The 6,990-nt window shown below is 39.9% G+C and overlaps 2 pseudogenes; both read right to left on the reverse strand.

Moving 5' to 3' along the window:
• Nucleotides 1-248: 248 nt before the first annotated feature.
• On the reverse strand, nucleotides 249-1,012 carry LOC149244426 (uncharacterized; annotated as a pseudogene).
• Nucleotides 1,013-6,045: 5,033 nt separating this feature from the next.
• On the reverse strand, nucleotides 6,046-6,781 carry LOC149244427 (uncharacterized; annotated as a pseudogene).
• Between the last annotated feature and the right edge of the window lie 209 nt (nucleotides 6,782-6,990).

A 6,990-nucleotide genomic window follows, 5' to 3' on the forward strand; every position in this document is an offset into this window, starting at 1 on the left:
GGTTCTAGGAAACAAGTGTGTCCTTGCATTGTTATCAACAAAAAAAAATGTAGCCGTTGCTCAGTTGAATCTGTCATTGGCAGAGGAATCACTTGAGATATGGGATAGGAAAGCCTATAAGATTCAAGCTCTTTGCCACTGTGAGAATCTACAAATGAAAGAATCCCTGTCTCATCATGTCCTAGATCACATTTACAAACATCATAATTGCATGAATTTGATCCATCAAAGAAATGTGAAATCTTGTGTCAAAATACGAAAGCTTCTTGCTACATATCAGACAGCCCTGGCAACCTTTCGCCGCTCTATTTGATTTGTCAAAGGGCACTGCATCTCTGTCCAACTGATTTGGATCATTGCTGCACCGGCAATACTTTCTGCAGATACAACACCCAATTCATTCTTAGCTGTAGAGGGGTAATACGCCCGTGCATCACCAAGAGAGAGAACTTCTGCTCGGATTATATCCCCAAGGCAAAACAATGTGTACATATCAACCTTGTCACTCTCTGTTTCTCGAACATCCTGTTGTCTCACAGTACCTGTAAACTTTTCTTTCACTGCCCTTATCCCAACACAAATAATATTCACTGTGGCCAATCTTGCCATCACCTTTGTGACTCTCGCTGTAACAATGGCTCCTGGTTCAGGCACAGCCCCGTGCTCCTTCTCCAGGTAGGGAAGCAATACTGCAATCCTCATTCCAAATTTCTTCATCAAAATGCCCTTGCTCTCTCATAGTGACCCACATATCCTTAGCAGATGTATAACTTCTGTTTGACAGTCCAAAGCAAGGTAAAATAGTCACATCTACATTGTCAGTTTGGCGAGAGGAAATTGCAAAAGTAACTGGTGGATAACCTTCTGCGGTCTTGTGATGTAGAAGCATGCCACGCACTCCATCATCGCTCATGAAAGGCTTGTTGACATGGCCTCCAGAAAAATGTGATGTTTCACCAATCGTGTTCGCCCATGTAAAAAGTAAGCTCACATTTGCCCTTTCTTTACCCATTAATTAATTGCCAAGTTGAACGGATTGAATAGGGATCCATCCCAGCCAGGTTCCTATTCGATTGGAGGACCATTCACCTATCGCTGAGTCTCTGAATGCAATTATGCTCGCTTCCTGCAAAAGTTTTATCCCTGTTAGTACAACTGCTGCCCTTGTATCTATTTGAGCAGAATGGAAGGTTGGAATTCCTTGTAAATGGAAATAATTGAGCCAGACAACGAAGAAAGCTATTGCAACTACACTGCGCAGCATGGTTTTTGATTCCGTAGGACTTGTAGATTCAATATTTGCTAGCAATCCTTCATCGTCTACCGAGGACTGGTTTAATATAAAACTCGGACCACTGCGACCAGACCCACGGGATGATGCAACGAGGTATGAGCCTGGAGTTGGGGTATGACTGCTTGCTAGAGATCTTGCAGACGTGTAATAAAGGCTCTTTCCTATGGATCTATCACGAGTTGGCGACATAGTAGGAATAGGTAAACTAGAAGCAGGGGTCCCATTTGATAATCTATTGGAGAGATCTACACCATTTCCCCTGCCTTTCTTTGCGGAATAGTCTATGCTCTCCGGTGTCTTCACAGGTTCAATGCTCTCGAAGTTATAAATCCACCATTCGACCGTTTTGCACCAACTGTAATTACCCCAGGTTCAATTGCTTGTTCAAGGATACTACAGGAACCTTTAAAAGGCGCCATATAACAAAACCATTCATCTGATAGATTTTCACTGTTGTAACTTGGATCCAGAAGTCGCCATTTCCAACATTTATTGCACTGAACCCATTCATGGTCAGGTTTGTACCCTTTGCTGTTGTCTCTCAGTTCAAGAGTGTCGAAATTTTCATCCCAATACTCATCGGCCTTGCTTCCTAACCACTGCTCTAATTTAGCATAAGCTGCACAATCCTGGAATCCTTGCGTGTGATTAAGAACCAGAGTTCCCTTATCCCCATTGGTCATAATTTCAGTGACATCTATCACCCCAATTATGAAATGAAGCATTCTTTTCAAGCACCGCCAGATTGATCACAAATCGAAACCAGAATCAGAAGTTTCGGTCTTAATAAGGCTACAGAACACGTTTCAAGACCGACATGTAAGACCTTGCACATGTTATCCCCGTAAAATTCTTGCAGAAAATATGACAGCTGGGATGAGATGTGCTATGAATCAGCACGAATTCCCCATTTCGTAGCGCAGCGAAACTGCTAAAAGGATTTATGCGCTGCGAAACCACTTTAAAACTGACTTATGCGCTACGAAATTACCTAAAGGGCTTTGTAGCACATAATAACCTTTGAACAGAGTTGACACATGGAAATGAGACCGGGGATGAATGAGAATGACCGGTGATGAACGAGAATACATAGTTGACTCATAAGACTCAGACTCTAAGGCAAACAAAAACTCAAACTTAGACTAGCACCGACCTTTACCATCAAACAAATGTAGGACATTTGGCATTGGAATTTTGTCAGTGATAACAGTGGCTCCACTTGGGATAGTGTGCTCCTGTAGTACACTAAGAACTTGCAGTTCCAGTGCCTTGTAAAATTTATTTGACAAACATCTTCTTTCAGCTTCTTGGGCCTTCACCTCGGGCTTAAGCTTGATGATCACTGTGGGAAAAAGAAATCTACCACTACTGAAAAAATGCTCAGTCAACCTTGAGCTTATTTGCACTTTCCTACCTACCTACCCTATCAGCTGTAAGCTCCACTTGTAGCTCAAGCAACATGATATTTCCAATAAAGCCAATCAATTGTCTTTTCTGATATTGGAGGCTTTTGACTGCCTTCAACCTCAAAATAACCATGGTAGTGAGATGACCACATCAACTCATAATATACTTGATCTTCATAATGCAAATGAAAATGAAAGATTGGAGTGCAAAGCTTGTCCATATATTCACTTATAGGGTCAAAGAATACATGGTTATGTTGATGAGCATCATAACATTCTACATCTTTGGACAACTGATTTTCAACCACACCAGATTCTTTAGATATGCTATCGAACTGCTTTTCTGAATGCTGCCTACAAACAATGTAATTTACCTCACTATTATGATTATTATTTGAAGTAAGCTGCTGCAAGGAATTACAAAATTGAACAAGCTTTTCCTCTGCCTGAGGGTCGTAAAAGCTATCTTCCAGTACTTCTTCTTGCTGTTTGCAATCGATTTCATACTCATGATGATCTGAAGCCTGACAAATCTGCTGTATCTCTACATCAATATCAAAGGATGAAACATGGTTTTCACAAGTAAACCCCTGCTGCTCTTCATGCTGCGTTTCATGGGATGTTATACCTTCTCCTTGGTGCTGGAATGCATTGTTATGAAGAGCCTCTAAAATTTCTTCATCCATAAATTCATCATCATCATAACAATCTTCCAAGTACTGAATAAGACTTAAAGAATGCCTACAACAATCTTTAAGCAGCAATAAGGAAGGATAACCTTCTTTATACATCTCACAGAATTCATCATGAAAACTAGCAAGCGAATATATTGAACCATTTTCCAAACTTTTATACCATGACCATGCTTTTCCTTCTAAAGTGGTCATAAACATCTTCATGAGACAATCTTCAGGGAAATGAACCTTAAGACTGCGTACATGCATATGGAATTTAACCAAATGGAGAACAACATTATCCTTCTTTTCATCTTTGAATATTGGAAGATCATCTAACCAATCAACCTCTGGCATAGGATTTGGAAAACCAGGGATATGAGACCGATTCATAGGAGCATACCTGGCATTCATTCTTGCAGTGGAATCCATCTTGAAACTTCATCAAGCTACTGATCTTCTAGCAGTGGAGTCACCTTCCAATTTCTTATTCGATGTGTGGAGTCGCCAAGGTAGTTTTGCAGCCTCAAAAAGATGTCTGAGCTCCTGCTACCTTCAGAAGTTCAGCCATTGATTTCGGGAATGAATAATCTTCAGACTCCCGGCAGACGCACCAAAATGTTATCTCAAAATCAAGCCCTGGAAGGCTGCAGACCAGGTTAACTTCAAGTAACTATTTCAAACCAGACTTTTGACTAAGGCTTAGCCTCCTTAGCCTGAGAGGGCTCTCTCAAAGGTTATTAATTTTGACTAATGATAAGATGGCTAACTCTTGTGAAACACATGAACAAGTATGCTGGCTGGACAAACATTAAACTAATTCCCATTGGGCTTATGGAGTCAATCAAACCTCAGTAAATAATGATATTTCCTTTACATAGAAGTCAGGGCATGTGACATTTAAATGTTCAAAACACAACTCTTATAAAACCACAGTTCATAGATGAGTACAGGAAGTCAGAGCAGCATAAGTGAATTCTGAGTGATTACTCATCTAAGCAACTAAAAAAAGACATGAAGGACAAAGTAAAATAACACATCTTGAACATAGAAATGCTTTATGAATCCTGAGAAGAAAAACATATAACTTATATTACTGAACTCTGTTTTTTACACAAGCCAAAACAATCCTCTGTTTTATAAAATATCCAACCCCCATTACATAGATGTTTCAGCTATATATAGAAACATTATTCTAACTACTTCGAGCTTTCTCCTCCAGCATGAGGGGAATTCGATTCTGCCTATGATGACACCTACTAACTTTTAACTAACTAATAATTACAGTTGACTATTAATTGACAGCGCTGGAATCCTAAAACAATTAAAATTCTAATTCTACTAGATCTTCTAGACTTCTAAATCAAATAGGACTCAAATTCCATAACAGCCTTGATCTTCAATCATTTTCGTTCTCTGACATCTGGAGTTTGGCTGAGATAGCTGTGATGAACCTTTAATGCTCCATGTTTGTCTTCAATGACACATCTTTTCTGTTACCCTGAAACATAGGAAACTACCTCTGTTTGTCGGTCCTTGGTTTGCCTCACAATATTCGAATCTAAAGAAGCATGCCTTTTATCTTTGATTACCCAAAATAGAACAGGCTGCCACGTCCTTGATGTGCTGGCCATTTTTTCATGTGTGAAGACAACACCTTTCAGAAAGATTTGCTGACTTGTCAATCATAATTGATTGGCTCAACTGAAACATGCAGCTACAGCAGTTTCGTAGCGTGCTACGAAACTGCTGTGTAATTTCAAAAGCACAGTCTTCCAGCATCAGTTATACAACATGACTTTATGTTGAGATATGTTAAAACAACAAGACCTGAAATTGTATTCATTTATGCCACAGTCACCGGACAACCTACATAAACAATGCTTGAATCTGCGATTTTAATAAGTCTGCAGCTCCTTCAAATTTGTAGGCTCAGCCATAGGTTTGATATCTGCGTTCTTTATACAATTGCTCTAAACCTGGTTGAAGCCTTGTAGTTAATGCAATGCTTGCAAAAGCAAAACCACTGAACACCAATAGGACTGTAACTTTTACTGCTGGTATGCTTAGTACAGGTGCATGGATATTCTTCTCTGTCACAATACTTGGAGCTGGATTATCTCAGACTTCTCAACAAGAGCCTGTAAATAGTTGAGCGCATTATAGACATTCCACACCTCATTTAGATTTTTGTAACAGTGGCAACAATTTTCTCCAATTCAGAAGGAAACAATACAGACCACAGTCTTCTAGTTTTGAAGCAATAATCCTTAAACACCATATCTGACATGTCCTGATTGTTGATACCATAACCTTGGATTGATCCTTTTTCTATATCAACAAAATATAAGTAAATATTTGACATCTGTTTAAAAAACATAGTCAGTGCTTCATTGGTTCTAGGAAACAAGTGTGTCCTTGCATTGTTATCAACAAAAAAAAATGTAGCCGTTGCTCAGTTGAATCTGTCATTGGCAGAGGAATCACTTGAGATATGGGATAGGAAAGCCTATAAGATTCAAGCTCTTTGCCACTGTGAGAATCTACAAATGAAAGAATCCATGTCTCATCATGTCCTAGATCACATTTACAAACATCATAATTGCATGAATTTGATCCATCAAAGAAATGTGAAATCTTGTGTCAAAATACAAAAGCTTCTTGCTACATATCAGACAGCCCTGGCAACCTTTCGCCGCTCTATTTGATTTGTCAAAGGGCACTGCATCTTTGTCCAACTGATTTGGATCATTGCTGCACCGGAAATACTTTCTGCAGATACAACACCCAATTCATTCTTAGTTGTAGAGGGGTAATACGCCCGTGCATCACCAAGAGAGAGAACTTCTGCTCGGATTATATCCCCAAGGCGAAACGATGTGTACATATCAACCTTGTCACTCTCTGTTGCTCGAACATCCTGTTGTCTCAGAGTACCTGTAAACTTTTCTTTCACTGCCCTTATCCCAACACAAATAATATTCACTGTGGCCAATCTTGCCATCACCTTTGTGACTCTCGCTGTAACAATGGCTCCTGGTTCAGGCACAGCCCCGTGCTCCTTCTCCAGGTAGGGAAGAAATACTGCAATCCTCATTCCAAATTTCTTCATCAAAATGCCCTTGCTCTCTCATAGTGACCCACATATCCTTAGCAGATGTATAACTTCTGTTTGACAGTCCAAAGCAAGGTAAAATAGTCACATCTACATTGTCAGTTTGGCGAGAGGCAATTGCAAAAGTAACTGGTGGATAACCTTCTACGGTCTTGTGATGTAGAAGCATGCCACGCACTCCATCATCGCTCATGAAAGGCTTGTTGACATGGCCTCCAGAAAAATGTGATGTTTCACCAATCGTGTTCGCCCATGTAAAAAGTAAGCTCACATTTGCCCTTTCTTTACCCATTAATTAATTGCCAAGTTGAATGGATTGAATAGTGATCCATCCCAGCCAGGTTCCTATTCGACTGGAGGACCATTCACCTATCGCTGAGTCTCTGAATGCAATTATGCTCGCTTCCTGCAAAAGTTTTCTCCCTGTTAGTACAACTGCTGCCCTTGTATCTATTTGAGCAGAATGGAAGGTTGGAATTCCTTGTAAATGGAAATAATTGA

The sequence above is a fragment of the Pinus tabuliformis genome, chromosome 8 (assembly GCF_031772625.1).
Source record: "Pinus tabuliformis cultivar Carrire ecotype Pingquan chromosome 8, CPIR1, whole genome shotgun sequence".
In the NCBI taxonomy this organism is placed as follows: Eukaryota; Viridiplantae; Streptophyta; class Pinopsida; order Pinales; family Pinaceae; genus Pinus; species Pinus tabuliformis.